The sequence below is a fragment of the Scyliorhinus torazame genome, chromosome 3 (assembly GCF_047496885.1).
Source record: "Scyliorhinus torazame isolate Kashiwa2021f chromosome 3, sScyTor2.1, whole genome shotgun sequence".
NCBI lineage: Eukaryota > Metazoa > Chordata > Chondrichthyes > Carcharhiniformes > Scyliorhinidae > Scyliorhinus > Scyliorhinus torazame.
Window position 1 is genome coordinate 152,638,073 of NC_092709.1, and position 18,416 is coordinate 152,656,488.

At 46.9% G+C, this 18,416-nt stretch overlaps 1 protein-coding gene across 1 annotated transcript in view; it reads left to right on the plus strand.

Annotated features, from left to right (window-relative positions):
* Positions 1 to 1,397: 1,397 nt before the first annotated feature.
* LOC140408758 (uncharacterized) overlaps positions 1,398 to 18,416 on the plus strand; it is a 47,317-nt gene continuing 30,298 nt past the window's right edge. Inside the window, exon 1 of the mRNA XM_072496397.1 lies at positions 1,398 to 1,535. The gene's annotated coding sequence lies outside the window, so the exon portion shown is untranslated. The remainder of the gene's footprint in view (positions 1,536 to 18,416) is intronic.

The window sequence follows — 18,416 nt, forward strand, 5'->3', positions numbered from 1 at the left end:
CTGTGATATCATGTTTCAGACAGGCTCCTCTAATCTCGGCAAGCAACCAGCAGATCCAGTAATGGGACCTCTAAATTAGCTGTGCGGTTGCTCTCTTCCTCCTCTGTGGCTGCTATGACAGGACAGGCTATTACGTAAAATGAAAGCAGGAAATCAGAAGTGGAAGTTTAATGTTATGGAATGGGTTGTGTGTCAGGGAGGGGGGAGAACATGAATTTCATGTTTACACCATTGCCGTCAACACATTGCGCATTCTCTGCTGCTGCTCAAGAAGTAATAAATTCATCTGCATGCAGCTGAGCTGAGCTATGAGAGACCTATGCCCTTCAAGACAAACCTTCCACTTCTGTCCCTGTCGCAATCACCTCTTGTTCACTTGTTAAGGATGAATCACCAGGAGTAAACACAACAATCTCTCTAAGTTCTCCTATGGAAGTGTGAATGTCTGCAATGTTACATGGTCTGCCTTGATCCTTTCCCCAAGTGCTCTCAGGGGGAGTGAGCTCCTTTGAGGAAATGTCAGTATCATCGGTGGTCTTAGTCCCCTCCTGATGGGCATGTGATGGCTCTGTGGGAGATAAAAGATGTGTATGAATAATTGCAATGTAAGAATGCTTGAAGTTATCATTGTGCACATGATCACATTTTGCTCCCTGTTGTCATGAAGTCAGTGATGCCATGCAGCTGTCTGATATAAAATTCTGTCACCAGATAACCAGCGACCACCTCTCTCCCACTCTAGTTGTCAGGTAATTTGGGACTCCTCTGATTTCCAGTACTTCCCTGTAAAGATGCACTTTCACACACTTCATTAATGAATACAAAAGTATTTGTCATTAAAAATTGTACAGTGGCCTCATGGCTGTGACTATCTCCCAAAATGTCTCTTTGCCGAGGATCCTCTCTCACCATGGGATGATTCCATGCTCTGAATCGCGATAGGTTACACAGGCCATGTGAACCTTACTCTGCTCTGTTCCCCTTAAAAGGACAATCACAAAATCCCTCCCCCTTTAAGTCCTTTTTACATTCTTCAATAACTAATTCACTCAGTCCTCAACACTAATTAAATATATACATAAATTGGACAGTTATACAATCAAGTGTTTGCGAGGGTTTTCTGTTTCTTGTAAAGCAGTGTAATTCTGGCTGGTTTAGTTCAGTGGGCCAGACAGCTGATTTGTGATGCAGAGCAAGGCCAGCGGCACGGGTACAGTTCCTGTAATGGCTGAGGTTCCTCATGAAGGCCTCGCTTTCTCAACCTTGCCCCTTGCTTCAGGTGTGGTGATCCCCAGGTTAAATCACCACCAGTCAGCTCCCCCCCCCCCCCCCCCCCTTCAAAGGGGAAAGCAGCCTATGGTCATTTGGGACTATGGCAGTTTTACTTACTAATTCTATTGTCTGGGATGTTTCCACAGGATCGATGTGATCAATGTGAACAGGAACTGCAATAACGGATATCCATTCTTGCACAGGCGATTCATCACTGTTTGCTTCCACGGAGACATCAATTATGTCGAAAACAGACCAATCAGGTACTTCAGTGCTTACGGGTTCAAGAACATCTCGTGATGGTAATACTGACTGCTGGTGTGTCTCTCTACTCCTCAAATGGTCCATGTGTTTATGAACAATCTGTCCCTCCACGTCCACTTGGTTTGAAAGAGGTCTGGTCTCAGAGATTATAATTCAACTTGATCCACTACTGAAGTTTCTCACGTAAACGGCTTCATTTACTCTAAATGATGGTGCTGTACTATGTGAATCATGGCTTGCTTTCTCATCATTATGCATCTACACGGTGCCCCAGGTGGGTGACGTCACCTCAGTGACTTAAAAGGTGCACTTCTCTTTCATGTTGCAAAGTCCAACCTCCTGAAATATTTTTAATATCAGTTCTAAGTTTGCTAGATGCACGGCCTCTGTCAATCCAGTATAAGGACATTGTGGCATTATAGCATGTGGAGAGTTAATGTCATGTTACAGTCAGCCACTAGATGGAGGTAGGGACAGTACTATAAAAGGTACTGATTCTTAGGCTTCTGGGAGAGAGATTGGAGCAGAGGAGAGGAGACTGGAGTGAAGTGCATAGTCGAGCTAGAGAAGATAGAATATAGTTACAGTTAGAGTATAGAGATAGTTTTAATGAGTGTAGTTTAATATAATCTATTTGTTTACTATAGGAATAAGTGTTTTTAAAAGTTGTGTAACTGGATTTAGTTTTGTCGATGAACATCGCTTCAAGTGTCTTTCTGAACACTACGGTTTCCATCCTGAAATCAACCTCACAGAGATCACTACATGGTACCAGATGGTGTATTCCCAGATAGTAAGCAGTAAGAATAGAGAGAAAATTCAAGAAAAGAAGAAAGAAAAAATCATCACACCGCTACACAAATCTCAGTATCAGCAAGAAAATACCGAGAGCAACATAGAAGGTCTGAAGAAACCAGAGTACTTCGAGATGTCCAGTAAACTAAGCTTAAATTGGAAGAACTGTAAGCAACAATTCAAAGTTTTTCCATCTACCTCTGTGCTTGAATCAGCTCCTGATCGGCTATAATTGTGATACTCCTAAATCTAGCTGGACCACAAGCTATCGACTTGTTTAATTCATTTAACTTTGAAAATGAAGATGATAAAAATAAGCTTGATGTGGTAATTGAAAAGTCTAATTAGCATTGTGAGCCTCACATAAATTAAAACTTCTGTGAAAAACTGCTCAGCAAAAAGAAACTAACTGCAAGATCTAAAGATAGATGTTCATAAATATCGATGTGGGAATGTGGCGCGAAAGTACACATCGTGATTGGTGCTTTTGAAGCTGTGGCACAGCTAGAAACTCAGAGCGCGACAGAAGAAGGCCAGTTTACACAAGTGCACCTGAAAAAAAGCGCGGTTCAAAAGAAGGCCATTTCACCCATGCGCAGTTGAGAAAAAAACTGTGATTTGGAAGTTGACCGTTCTGCACATGCGCACGACAGTGTTGCACGTGCGCAATTGAAAAAAGAGCGCACTCAGGACGACGACCGTTCTGCGCATGCGCATGAAAAGTTTGTGCATGATGTCACGAACGTGATGACGTACATGCATTGTGGTGATGCCCACTTAAGAAATAAATGGCAAGCCTTCGGAAAAAGCTATTTAAAGTGCGACATCTTAAACCATTTTGCCTCACAATGCAGAACAGGGATTACATTTCAACAAACAGCTGAAAAGACATTTGCAGCATTGAACACGCAGTTTTTAGAATGAAACAAGAAGAACATTTTAACAAATCCAAAAATAAAGAAGATAAACTCAACATCATAGAATATGAATTAGATTTGGAAGATATATTGTACATGGATATAATTGAAAGTGTAGACAAAGGTCCACAGGAAATTTCAGAAGCTGAAAAAAATAAACCCAATCACAATTGTTCTAGATGAATGGACAATTCCAGTGATGCTGAATGCCACATTAATCATCTGCAAGCTCGCTACCGGAACGAGTGCCAATTTTCTGAGCCTCTCTGATTTGAACCGCCTGAGAGTTCAATCGACAATTTATGATCGACCGAAACGGCTGATTGACTACAGTGAGAATGCAGTTGAAATGCTATATGCATGGGTGCACAATCAAAGTCACATCATGCAATTCACCATTGTGGACACAAAGCGAGAGTCTATACTGGGAGCGAATGTGTGTGAAGCCCTGAACCTCGTTAAGCGACTGTACGTTCCAGACAGCGTGAAGACTGAGGATCATTGTAACTGGCTACGAGATATGATGCCGCAATCATCCGATGAGGACAGTAAAGAAACAGATAATGAGCCAGAAGAGGAAGACTATGAAGGCCTATCTAGTTTATTTGCAACTAGTGACAACGTGATCACAAGTAGCATACAAGCTGTGCAGGACAATGGCGAGACTGATAGTTTTCAGCTGGACTGTACAGAGGCTGACAATGAGATTGCAACAGTGAACAAATCAATTGAGAGCACATCAATTGTGAACAACCAACAAAAAAAATGAAGACATCTTGGAGAAGTTTACTTCAGATGATAAGAGCTCAAAGATACGTCAGATAATCCAAAGAGGACTGATATCAAAATATTAAAGGTCCATCAGATAATCCAAAGGATTACAGCCCCAAGCAAGCCAAATCATTTCTTGAGCTCGTGGATTTTGTGAAGGCTGAATGAAAACCTCAACCATCAGTCATACTCCAGGGATTCAAATTTAATTCAAAGGTAAGAGCCCCAAGCGAATCAATTGTGATTTACATCACTAGATTGCAGCAATTATCTCGGTATCATGATATTGGAGCCACCTTAAATGACATGTTATGGAATAGGTTAGTCTGTGGCGTGAACAACAATGCTATACAACACAGGTTGTTTGCAGAGGTGGGCATAAATTTTAAATTAGCAATGGAGAAAGCGTTGGCCATGGAATGCACTGAAAAAGATGCACAAGAGCTGAAGATCACACAAAATGATGCCGTTCACCAGTTAGGGCAGGATCCTGTACCCAGCCATGGCGCCAAAGCGTCAAAGCAGCCGCAAAGCCACTAATAAAAAAAAAAGTTTCAGAATAGGCAATCAGCCAGTAATGCTAAAAGTGGAATATTAGTGATGTGGAGGTAACCACACTCTTGAATCGTGTTGGTTTAGGAAGACTGAGTGTTTTTATTGCCACAATAGAGGTCATTTGATAAAAGCGTGCAGAGCTAAGTAAAGATCACGGAGTAATCGATCAACCACAATGTCACAGTTTAAAATGTGGAAGAGCCTAGCACCTATGATTCTGGCATTCACTCTCTGTTTAACCTTAAAACGGGCAAGATAGACCCTATTACTGTAACTCTCCAGGTAAATGGAAAGCCACTCAATATGGAAGTGGATATGGGGCATCAGTCACTGTGATGGGCAATCATACATCGAGAGAGGGTGATCTTTGTGAGGTTGACTTCAGGATGGAAAGTGTAGTGTTCACAAAGACACTTGAAGTGATGTTCATCAACAAAGCGAAATTTATTTGCGCTACTTAAATTAACGTTCAACACTTATTCCTATAGTAAACAAATCGATTATATTAAACTACACTCACTAACACCCTATCTGTACTCTAACTGTAACTATATTCTATCTTTTCTAGCTCTACTATGCACTTCACTCCAGTCTCCTCGCCACACTCCACTCTCTCTCCTAGAAGCCTAAGAGTCAGTACCTTTTATAGTACTGTACCTTGCTCCATCTAGTGGCTAATTGTAACATTACATTAACTCTTCATCAGAGGGTATTTGTTGAGGGGGACTATGAGGGTGGGGAATAGCATTCCATAAGGAGATGAGTGAGTGTCCATGGTGGATGGATAGATGGTGTTGTGAGTTAGTGTACAGAGAGGGATGGATGAATATGTAGCTTAAGTGAGAGGTGATATGATTAAGTAGGCATAAAAAAGGATACTAAGGTGGTTAGGCTGATATGTCCTTCAAGGTGCAGTGAATGTGCTATTGCTGTTATCTTTCCTGCACTGCTGAAGTTATTGAGGTTCTGGCTCTATTGAATCCAAACGTGTGACCTCCTGGGCCATCGTTATGTCAGCAGCTGGCTTCTTCCTCCCCACGGTCAGGAACAGTGGCATGGTGGCATAAAGTTAGCACTGCTGCCTCACAGCGCCAGAGGCCTGGGTTCGGTTCCAGTCTTGAAAGATCGTCTTTGTGGAGTTTTTGCATTCTCCCCATGCTTGCGTGGGTTTCCTCCGGGTGCTCCGTTTTCCTCCCACAGTCCAAAGATGTGCAGATTAAGTGGATTGGCCATGCTCAAGTTTCCCCTTAGTGTCCAAAGATATGCAGGTTAGGTGGGGTTACAGGGTAACAGGGATAGGGCGGGGGAGTGGACCATGATAGGATGCTCTTTCAGACACTCAATGGGCCAGATGGCCTCCTTCTGCACCATAGGGATCTATTGTTCTAAAAGTGTCTTCCTTTGGGTTTTGATGGCTTGGAGCAGCAAGTTCATATTTCTTCAGATTTTGGTTCCACTTGAGTCCCATTTGTAAACTGTAAAGAGAGATGAACTGCAAGTGGAGAAAGGTGACATGGAACTCAGTAACCGGGAGTAACTTTCAGGTGTGGCGTGGCATAAACTGGCCGTACTGAATTGTCAACCACTTTTTATTACATTACCTTTCCCATTGACGTCAATGGGAAGGAAAATCAGGTGATATGTCTAATGAGTTGATGATCAGATATCACCAGTTTTAGCTGCCTGTTCCCGTTGAAAGTATGCACAATGCTTCATGAAAGGCTTTTTTCCTGCAAACATTCCGGCACATTAGGCTAAAGCAGACAATCAAAACACTGTTAAACTAAATGAGCTCACCAGACTGCTAGATTTGGAAATTAAAATCTGAATTTTGAACTCATTGACATTGGGTAAACTGAAACGGCCATTTCTTGTCAACAGGTTTATTAATTAATTTGATTAGTCAGCAATTGCAGACAAATGTTAATTAGATCACAAAATCTGAGTCCTTAAACTTTAAAACTGGTTGTCAGCCAATTAGAGTAAATTACCACAATGTCAGTTTGGAAGCAGCAAAACTAGTGCCCTCAATGGTGTGCTAGACTTAATGGCCCTTGAAGTTTTCACTGCTGATTAAAAACTGTTTTTTACCGGATGGAATTTCAGCTTCAGCCACAAAAAGTGGAAAAGGTCCTCGGACAAATACAAGGGGAAGTGCTATCCCTGATCAAGAATTTAGTAGATGGCCAGCGCTAAGGCAAGAACCAAACCCTTGTGATCTTGGCAGCATGAGGTTTGGGTAATCTGCATGGCCGCAGCCAGGTGCCCACATGTAATAACTTGCATGGGACACAGGGGGCTGGGTTGATGGTTCTCCCCGTATGGCTCGCACAGTATGACCTTCCCTGTTAACTCCGGGGCTGATACCATGTTGTATATAAGCACAGCCAGATAGGAACTGACCAACAGAGGGAGAGCACCCGGTGAGGTTCAACCAGACCCCTTTGTAAATAGTTAGTATTATAAATAAACATCTTCTTTGTGTTACTGGTCTGATTCCCTTCACCTTTATTAAACAGCCCAAACCATTTACAAATAGCATCAGTAGGAATTAGGGTAATTCAACTGGCTTTCCACCCAACAAAATCAGAAAATCTTTATTTCACTCCATGGTTTCCTCATACTAACCTAGTCAGGTAGGACCCTTTTTTCTTGGGGCCCATAACGTAAAAATGTAATAAATGAGATGATCTTGGTGTCTTTACTTAATTTGCTTTGATAGACAAATGCATTCTTTTAAAGATGGAATTGGCAAGGTACTGCTTATTTCGTACAACACAAGCACCGAATCGTCAGAGACATGCACATTTTCCTGAGAAGTGGCATCAATATCAAAACAGACAAAACACATTTTCATCTTCATCACTCAGCTAAATATCTGGCAGAGAGGATCCCTCATCAATTTTAATTTTACGTTCATCTCTTGTGGTTTGCATTGGTGGTTCAGTGGTAGAATTCTCGCCTGCCACCCAGGAGGCCTGGGTTAGATTCCCGGTCAATGTAAGGCAATGTCTTTTGGGTGGCATGGTGGCACAGTGTTTGGCGTTGCTGCCATACAGCATCAGGGACCCAGGATCGATTCTGACCTTGGGTGACTCTCTGTGTGGAGTTTGCACTTTCTCCCCATGTCGACTGGGACTTGGGTTTCCTCCGGGTACTCTTGTTTCTTCCCACAGTCTGAAGATGTGCAGGTTAGGTGGATTGGCCATGCTAAATTACCTCTTAGTGTCCAAAGGTTGGGTGAGGATGCAGGGTTAGAGCGGGGATTGGGCCTTTTGAAGGGTCGGCGCAGACTTGATGAGCCGAATGGCCTCCTTCTGCACTGTAGGCATTCTATGGTGATTCTTGCATATGTTTCCATCAAGAAACAGTTACATATAGTACTTAGGGCAATGGGGATGAAAGGATATGGGGGTAAAGCGGGATTAGGCTATTGAGTTGGATGATCAGCCATGATCATAATGAATGGGGGAGCTGGCTCGAAGGGCCAAATGGCCTCCACCTACTCCTATTTTCTATGTTTCTGTCTTTCTATATAATTGGGAGGATATTTCCTACATGTTTACTGTGGCTATCAAGCCTCAGAGGAAATCAAACATTCAATATGTGCATGATGTAGAATGTGACAGGTGTGAGTAAAGCAACATTATTTTATGCACCACATTCATACCAAACAGCCAAGTGTAATGGTCCCTGATTTTGCAAAACTGTTTGATGGTTTCCTCCACTGCCAGGAAGCAGACAGACTGACTTCTATCACATGATGCCTTTATCAACAAGACTGTGGCATTTCCAGTATACTCTTGTGCTCTGCTCGGACAATACTTTTCATTTTCAGCTCCATAGTAGGCTCCAAGTCTCCAGGACTGAGGTCAATTAGAACTGGCCACCAGCCAATGTATTGTGAGGTACAAAACATGGTTTAACACTCGAGCTGACACGTCAATAAGATGTGACTCACATAATGGTACTATAAAAAAAATGAAGTAAAAAATAAATTCCCATCTTTATATTGCCTAAAGATCTGAGTTCAAGGGAAAACCCTGCATTTAGAATTAAACAAGGTGATAACCCCAGTGTACTCATACAGCCAAACTTTGCACCTCGCGTATGCAACCTAAATCCATCGTCCAGTTAGCAGTTCCCACCTTGCTTTGTTTCATTTTAGCTATAAAATCGTAGTTAGAAGATTTTCAGTCCCCAAGGAATTCCCAGTCCTACACTCTTTCCTATTTCTCATCCACTCTCAGTGACCATCATCTGAAAACACTGCATCAGTTTCCACATGTGCGCTGAAGACACCAATCACATCTCACTACCATCTCTCTTGACCCTTCCACTGTATCTGAGTTATAAAACTGCATGTCCAACATTTAGTACGAGGTGAGCAGAATATTTTTGGGGGTAAATATCGGGAAGACTGAAGTCATTGCCTTTGGTTTCTTCCACAAAATCCAACTCCAAACTTCACCCCTCTACCTGACAATTGTTTGAGGCTGACTCAGAATATTTCCAACCTTGGTGTCATACTTGACCTGGAGTTGAACTTTCAACCATATATCCACGCCATCATCAGGACCGCCTATTTTCACCTCTGTAACATCACCTAATTCTGCCTCAGCTCATCTTCTGCTGAAACCCATCACCTCGCGACTTGACGATTCCAATGAACTCCAGGCCAGCCTTCCACATTCTACCCTGCCAGAGTTCATTTAGAATTCAGCTGCCAATGTCATAACTCTCATCAAATTACTTTCACCCATTAATCTTGTCCTCGCTGGGCGGCATGTGGCAGAGTGGTTAGTATTGCTGCCTACGGCGCTGAGGACCAGGGTTCGAATCCTGGCCCTGGGTCACTGTCTGTGTGGAGTTTGCACATTCTCCCCACATCTGCATGGGTTTCACACCCACATCCCAAAGATGTGCAGGCCACGCTAAATTGCCCCCTTCATTGGAAAATAAATAATTGGGTACTCTAAATTTATAACAAAAAAAATCAAAAAAAATCTTGTCTTCACTGACTCACCTTGGCTCACTGTTTAGTGATTCCTCAATTTTAAAACAATCACAAAAAGGATAAGTCTGTGAATGCTGGAAAACAGAAATGGAGGGAAATACACAGCAGTTTTGGCAGCCTCGGTGGAGAGAGAAACAGATTCAGGGTTGAAGCTCTGATCGACCTGAAACTTGAGCTCTGGGGCTGGAGTCTCCGTTGGCGGGATGCTCCACTTTGCCGGAAGCCCGGGGGGTTCCCGACGGCATGGGGCTGCCCCACAATGGGAAACCCCATTGACCGGCCGGCGTAATGGAGCATCCCGCGGCGAGGTAAAACAGAAATGTGGCGCGGCGGGGCAGAGAATCCAGCCCCTGTTTCTTTCTCCACAGATGCTGCCTTTTGAGTATTCCCAGCTTTTACTGTTTTTATTTAAATTTCTCACAATTGTTTTCAAATTCCTCCATGCTTCACTCCTCCACATCTCAACAATTTACTCTAGGCCTACAACTCAGAAATATATGTGCTCATCTAATTCTGGCCTTTCTTTCATCCCTGATTTCAATCAACCCTTCATTGGCATCAAAGAACAAAGAACAAAGAAATGTACAGCACAGGAACAAGGCCTTCGGCCCTCCAAGCCCGTGCCGACCATGCTGCCCGACGAAACTACAATCTTCTACACTTCCTGGGTCCGTATCCCTCTATTCCCATCCTATTCATGTATTTGTCAAGATGCCCCTTAAATGTCACTATCGTCCCTGCTTCCACCACCTCCTCCGATAGCGAGTTCCAGGAACCCACTACCCTCTGCGTAAAAAACTTGCCTCGTACATCTACTCTAAACCTTGCCCCTCTCACCTTAAACCTATGCCCCCTAGTAATTGACCCCTCTACCCCGGGGAAAAGCCTCTGACTATCCACTCTGTCTATGCCCCTCATAATTTTGTTGACCTCTATCAGGTCGCCCCTCAACCTCCTTCGTTCCAGTGAGAACAAACCGAGTTTATTCAACCACTCCTCATAGCTAATGCCCTCCATACCAGGCAACGTTCTGGTAAATCTCTTCTGCACCCTCTCTAAAGCCTCCACATCCTTCTGGTAGTGTGGCAACCAAAATTGAACACAATACATCCATGCCTTCAATTCCATGGGGCTGGTTTAGCACAGTGGGCTAAACAGCTGGCTTGTAATACAGAACAATGCCAGCAGCGCGGGTTCAATTCCTGTACCGGCCTCCCCGAACAGGCGCCGGAATGTGGCGACTGTGGTATTATAGGTATTACGGTACCTGATAGGCTAGAGCACGATTGGTGGAAACTGTATGCTTTCTATTGGTTAGGATGTATGGTGGCTCCGCCCTGCTAGGGTATGCCCCAGCAGCCTTCATTATGTACCTGAGCTGCTGGGGGAAACATCTAGCTTATTAAAGCCTACAGTTGGACTACAACCTCGCTTTAGTGGTCATTGATCGTGCATCAATTTAATAAGCTAGTTTTTTTTAAGAAGAAAGGATGGAGCTCCGAATCAAGCCGGAGTGTCTGCAACTCAGCCCCCACGCAGCTAACTCAGCGGCAATCTTCAAGCACTGGCTGGCGTGCTTTAAAGGGTATCTCGGGACGGCCGAAAACACACCCACGGGAGAGCAGAAACTGCAAGTCCTGCACTCAAGGGTGGGCCCGGAGATTTGCACCCTCATCGAGGAAGCGGAAGACTTCGATGCAGCAATAGAGCTGCTAAAAGGACACTATATTCGTCCGGTAAACTAGGTCTATGCCCGGCACCTGCTTGCAACAAGGCGACAAACCCCTGGGGTATCGCTGGAAGGATTCTACCGTGCACTCCTGATGTTGGGGAGAAGCTGCAGTTGCCCGCAAGTTTCGGCGAGCGAACACACTGAACACTTAGTCCGGGACGCTTTTGTGGCAGGTATGCTATCCTCACAAATCTGCCAGCGACTGTTATTAAAAGACACTCTGGGTCTCAGGGAGGCACGGGCCCTTGCAGGCTCCCTGAACGTGGCCTCCAGGAACGCCCGCGCTTACGTTCCCGACCGCGCGGCAGCCCCCTGGGCCCTCCGCGGCCGACCCCGAGACTTCCCCCATCCTCCCACAGGCCTGCGCTGCAAGGTGACCTGGCAACCCTGGGGGGTCCCGCTGCTACTTTTGCGGGCAGGCCAGGCACCCCCGCCAGCGCTGCCCAGCCCGCGCATCCACCTGCAAGGGATGCGGCAAAAAGGGCCATTTTGTGGGGGTATGTCAGGCCCGTGCGGTTGCCGCGGTCTCCGGCGGCGAATGCGGACCGCAACCACAAACCTCTCCACGGTCCCCATGCGGCCAGTGGTCGCCGCCATCTTCCTATTCCAGGGCCATGTGCGGACACCGGGCACCACCATCTTGTTCCGCAGATGCCACGTTGGAGGGATGGGTGCCACCATTTTGAGCACCCCCAGCCATGTGCGACCAATGGGAGCCGCCATCTTGGATGAACCCCCAGGACCCCAGCTCGGCTGACCACGCACTGCCCGAAGAGAACTCTCAACTGCTGTGATTAGCCTCGGTGAGCCTGGATCAGTCCTGGCCTCGAACTCTCTCAACTGCTACAACGACCGTATTCATCAACGGGCACGAGACGTCCTGCCTAATTGACTCTAGGAGCACAGAGAGCTTCATACACCCCGACACGGTAAGGCGCTGTTCTCTCCTTATCCACCCCATTAATCAAAAAATCTCCGTGGCATCCGGTTCACACTCAGTGGAGATAAAGGGGTTTTGTGTAGCAAACCTCACAGTCCAGGGAAGGGAGTTCAAAAACTCCCACCTCTACATCCTTCCCCACCTCTGCGTGGCTACACTCCTGGGTTTAGACTTCCAGTGTAACCTTCAAAGTCTAACCTTCGAATTCGGCGGCCCTATACCCCCTTTACTGTCTGCGGCCTCGCGACCCTTAAGGTAGACCCGCCTTCCCTGTTTGCGAACCTCACCCTGGATTGCAAACCCGTCGCCACCAGGAACAGACAGTACAGTGCCCAGGACCGGATTTTTATTAGGTCAGGGGTCCAAAGGCTACTGAGGGAAGGGGGTCATTGAAGCCAGTAACAGCCCCTGGAGAGCTCAAGTAGTGGTGGTAAAGACCGGGGAGAAGCACAGGATGGTCATCGACTACAGTCAGACCATCAACAGGTTTACGCAGCTGGACGCGTACCCTCTCCCCCGCATATCCGACCTGGTAAACAGGATCGCACATTATATGGTCTTCTCCACGGTGGATCTCAAGTCCGCCTACCACCAGCTCCCTATCCGCACTAGTGACCGCAAGTACACTGCCTTCGAGGCAGATGGGCGGCTCTACCACTTCAGTGTCACCAACGGGGTCTCGGTCTTCCAGCGCGAGATGGACTGAATGGTTGACCGGTACGGTTTATGGGCAACATTCCCGTATCTCAATAATGTCACCATCTGCGGCCATGACCAGCAGGACCACGACACCAACCTCCGAAAATTCCTCCAGACCGCAAAAATCCTTAACCTTACAGAAAACAAAGATAAATGCGTGTTTAGCAACGACTGCCTAGCCACCCTCGGCTACGTAGTGCGAAATGGAGTTATAGGCCCCGACCCTGAACGCATGCACCCCCTTATGGAATTCCCCCTCCCTCACTGCTCCAAGGCCCTGAAGCGTTGCCTGGGGTTTTTCAGCTACTACGCCCAGTGGGTCCCCAGCTTTGCAGACAAGGCACGTCTCCTGATCCAATCCACAGCTTTTACCCTGTCGATAGAGGTCCGCCAGGCCTTCAACCGCATCAAAGCAGACATTGCGAAGGCCACGATGCACTCCATCGACAAGTCCCTCCTCTTCCAGGTCGAGAGTGATGCGTCCGATGTAGCTCTGGCGGCCACCCTAACCAAGCTTTCTTCTCTCGTACCCTCCATGCTTCCGAAATCCGTCACTCCTCAGTTGAAAAGGAGGCCCAGGCCATAGTAGAAGCTGTGCGATATTGGAGGCATTACCTGGCCGGCAGGAGATTCACTCTCCTCACGGACCAACGGTCGGTGGCTTTCATGTTTGATAATGCACAGCGGGGCAAGATAAAAAACAACAAGATCTTGCGGTGGAGGATCGAACTCTCCACCTACAACTACGAGATCTTGTATCGTCCCGGGAAGCTAAATGAGCCTCCTAACGCCCTGTCCCGCGGCACATGTCACACCGCACAAGTGGACCGCCTCCGATCCCTCCACGAGGACCTCTGCAACCCGGGGGTCACTCACCTTTTCCATTTTGTCAAGACCCGGAACCTGCCCTACTCCATCGAGGAGGTTAGGACAGCCAACAGGGACTGCCAAATCTGCGCGGAGTGCAAACCGCACTTCTACCAACCAGAGAAAGCGCACCTAATAAAGGCTTCCCGTCCCTTTGAACGCCTATGCATGGACTTCAAAGGCCCCCTCCCCTCCACCAACCGCAACACGTACTTCCTGAACGTGATTGATGAGTACTCCCAGTTCCTATTCGCCATCCCCTGCCCCGACATGACCGCAACCACCGTCATCAAGGCCCTCCATAGCATCTTTGCACTGCTCGGGTTCCCCGCTTACATGTGTCCTCTTTTATGAGCGACGAACTACGTCAATTCCTGCTCAGCAAGGGCATCGCCTCGAGCAGGATGACCAGTTACACCCCCCGGGGAAACGGGCAGGTAGAGAGGGAGAACGGAACGGTCTGGAAGACCGTCCTACTGGCCCTACGGTCCAGGAACCTCCCAGTCTCCCGCTGGCAGGAAGTCCTCCCGGATGCCCTCCACTCCATCCGGTCACTGATTTGTACGACCACCAACCAGACACCTCACGAACGTCTCCTTGTCTTCCCCAGGAAGTCCTCCTCTGGGACCTCGCTCCCGACCTGGCTGGCAGCTCCCGGACCCATCCTGCTCCGAAAACACGTGCGGGCGCACAAGTCGGACCCGTTGGTCGAGAGGTTCCATCTGCTCCATGCTAACCCCCAGTACGCCTACGTGGCGTACCCCGACGGCCGACAAAATACGGTCTCCCTACGAGACCTGGCACCCGCCAGAACCCCACGCACACCCCAGCCACCAGTCCCACCTCCCCTCCACCGGGGCACCTTACAGGAGGATCGGTCCTTCCACCGGCCCTGTCTAGGCCCCCCCACCCACCGACGCTCCCCGCAGGCGCTCCCTTCCCAGGCCAACCGTTTTCCCCACCAGCGCCGTCTAGGGGTGTCAAAGCTGCCATGGAGATCAAAGCCACGCTCCCGGAGTCACAGACACCCGCGCCTCCACCGGAGTCACCGCCGAAGCTCCGACAATCACAGACAACCAGGGCCCCCGATCGACTGATTGCTTATTTTGAATTGTAAACTGTAAACTGTAAATGTAAATCATCAAATGTACATAGCTATCAGAATTGTAAATAGTTACAAAACACTGTACGGAGGTATTACGGTACCTCCATAACTAATTCTACCACGTTGCCATGTTTGTAGCATCAGGCCACCACCCCCGCTGGACTCTTTTTTAACAGGGGGTGATTGTGGTATTATAGGTATTACGGTACCTGATAGGCTGGAGCACCATTAGTGGAAACTGTATGCTTTCTATTGGTTCGGATGTATGGTAGCTCCGCCCTGCTAGGCGGGGTATAAGAGCCCGTGCCACCCCAGCAGCCTTCATTCTGTACCTGAGCTGCTGGGGGAAACATCTAGTTTATTAAAGCCTTCAGTTGGACTACAACCTCGTTTTAGTGGTCATTGATCGTGCATCAGCGACTAGGGGCTTTTCATAGTAACTTTATTGAAGCCTACTCATGACAATAAGGTTTGGCCTCAGGATTACGAATCCAGTGATATTAGTGGCTCAATGCCAAATTTTACTTCACAGTGCTCCTGTGTAGCACCTTGGGGTGTTTTATTATGTAAAAGGTACTATATAATATAGCTTATTGTTGGGAACTGAATGTTAAATTTGTGGAAATATAACCACTTGATAAATCAAATTAGTTGCACAGCTGCAACGATGTGTTATACGGCCATCAATTCACTCGAAGACACATGGAGAAGTAAACCATGGTTTTAATCAGCTTAGAACTGAGCCTGCCTGTGACCGGTACAACACTGAAGGCGGCCCCGCAGGTCGGCAGCTCTTATACTTCCTGTAAAGGGGGTGGAGCCATGAGCGGAGCCCCTACATGCCCCAACATATCCCCTGTGGGTGAAGCCACACAATGGCCCGTAGGTAGAGCCCACAGGGTTAATAACATAACACAGTACACTGGTGAATTATCAGTAATTATACATTCACCACAATGTGGAAGTATTTTACTGAGCACATTGTTTTCTGTGGTATGCAAAAGGTTTGGCTTAGCAGTATTTGTGCCTTCTTCTCTTCTCTTCTCTGCCTGAAAGCAGATCTAACCCACAGCAGCCACAAACTCCACCAAAGGAGGCAGGTCCCAAATCCATCCCAGCCAGAACAGGATCCACTCCAGCCGTCGGGTCAATTGAGCCAACTGCCCGCCCCAGTCCAAGTTGCTGTGGCAACATACACTTACTTTTACATACATGTTGTAGCCTGCAGCTATGGATACTGATGGTAGAGGCTTCACTATCTTTTCATCACATGGCTGACCAGGAATCTCTTTCGCTCTCACCGCTTGCCTTTGGCGTATGCGGGAAGGAAACACAAGTTGCTATCTGTTTGGCCGTGTTATGAATGCAGGCCTTTGGTTTACAAGTTTCAAAACAAGTGGAAATTTTGCACAGCATCTAAGCAACGCAGTTTTCTGATTACATTTAAAAAAGGATATCCCGCCAGCGCAATAATATTAACCTAAAAATACCGTCGATCCCTCATGTTTTATTGAAAGTGGCTTGAAGAATTTATTTTTGCTTTTTATTCCTTATGTTGTTATTTTCAACATGTGAGCCAAACCTCTCACATAGTGGGCTATTCAATGAAAAGGAAGGAGAACTAAACCGTGTAAATAACTGTGAACTATAAACAGGAAGTTTGACAGAAAATTTGCAGCACTACTTCAAATGACAGTGTAGAATTCGGCTTTACAGCAAGACCAGCAAACATGAATGCATGGACACAAGAAGAGATGGGTACAATTTATGACACTGCTTGCCACTCTAAATCCATCAGTCACCTCTTTGAGATAAGGTGCACCACTCAATGAGCAACCTCAACACAAATGACTCACATGCAATGTCCTTTAAGTGCACACCCAGAGAAACCTTGAAACCAGGAGCCAACCAATGCATTTAGCCCTTCTACAAGGAAATTACTGAGCAATAGTGATGTATTAGCTATCAAACTTGAGTTGCCATGCCAACTCAAGCTGCCAACATTCAAACAGTACTTAGTGGAAGTAAGAAATGCACTGTTCATGGCATGAACATTGAGTGTATTTGTCATATTTTACAACTGATCAAGTTCCCAGCATAAGATATTAACTGGGGCAAGATGAGTGCAAAAAATTGAATTATAGAATCCCTACAGTGGAGAAGGCCATTTGGCCCATCAAATCTGCACCAACTCTCTGAAAGAGAACTCCACCCAAGCTTTAGCTCCCGCTCTATCCCAAAAAACCCTTAACCTAACCTACCCATCATTTTTGGATCTAAGGGGCAATTTAGCATGGCTAATCCACCTAAGGGCAGCACGGTAGCACAAGTGGATAGCGCTGTGGCTTCACAGCGCCAGGGTCCCAGGTTCGATTTCCCACTGGGTCACTGTGTGTGCGGAGTCTGCATGTTCTCCCCGGTTTCCTCTGGGTGCTCCGGTTTCCTCCCACAGTCCAAAGACGTGCAGGTTAGGTGGATTGGCCATGATAAATTGCCCTTAGTGACCAAAAAGGTTCGGAGGGGTTATTGGGTTATGGGGATAGAGTGGAAGTGAGGGCTTAAGTGGGTCGGTGCAGACTCGATAGGCCGAATGGTCTCCTTCTGCACTGTATGTTCGATGTTCAACGTGCACAGCTTTGGACTGTGGGTGGAAGCTGGAGCGCCCGAAGGAAACCCAGATAGATACGGGGAGAAAGTGCAAACTCCACACGGACAGTGACAAGGCCGGAATTGAACCCGGACTTTTGGTGTTGTGAGGCAGCACTGTGTCAACGCTGGATATTGCGCTGGATTCTCCGGTTCCCCAGCTGTGTGTTTCTCGGCACGTGCCATTCGTCACCTGCGGGATTCTATCGTCCCTCCGCTTGTCAGTGGGATTTCCCATTGAAACCAACCCCCCTCCCCCCAGAAACTCATGGTACGCAGCCGGTGGGAAAAGTGAATCACACCAGTCGAAGAATTCCGACCATAAAGGTATAGCACTCTTCAAATGCACTCGTGAGAATTTTTCTTAGCTAGTATTGTAGCCAGTTAAAATGGCTAACTCCCGATTTAGAATGGCTAACTCCCGATTTAAAATGGCGAACGGCAATGGCTGATGGGAAAGTCAGCCAACAGGACACAAACGAGCAGCTGCAGGTTGAGTGTGTATTTTCCTCTGGGAAGGTCAGACAAGGTTGATACCGGCAACCATCAGCATAACACAACACCAGCCATCTGCATATTAATGAGCAATCCCCGGGAACAATGAGCAACATTTAGAAACATAAAGCCAAACCAGACTCTTTGGCGCCAGCAGAAGCCTACACAATGGGAGGTGAACGACCACCTCAGGACCGCCCATCGATCAGGGAACCGCTCCAGCATTGGAGAAAATCGAACCAAGTGATTGGGACAAAGTCCAATCACTTGGAACCAGGTACAGGGTCTGCCCCGAAAGGCGGGAAGCCCCTGGGGACTAGAAGAATCAAGCCCAAGTTCAA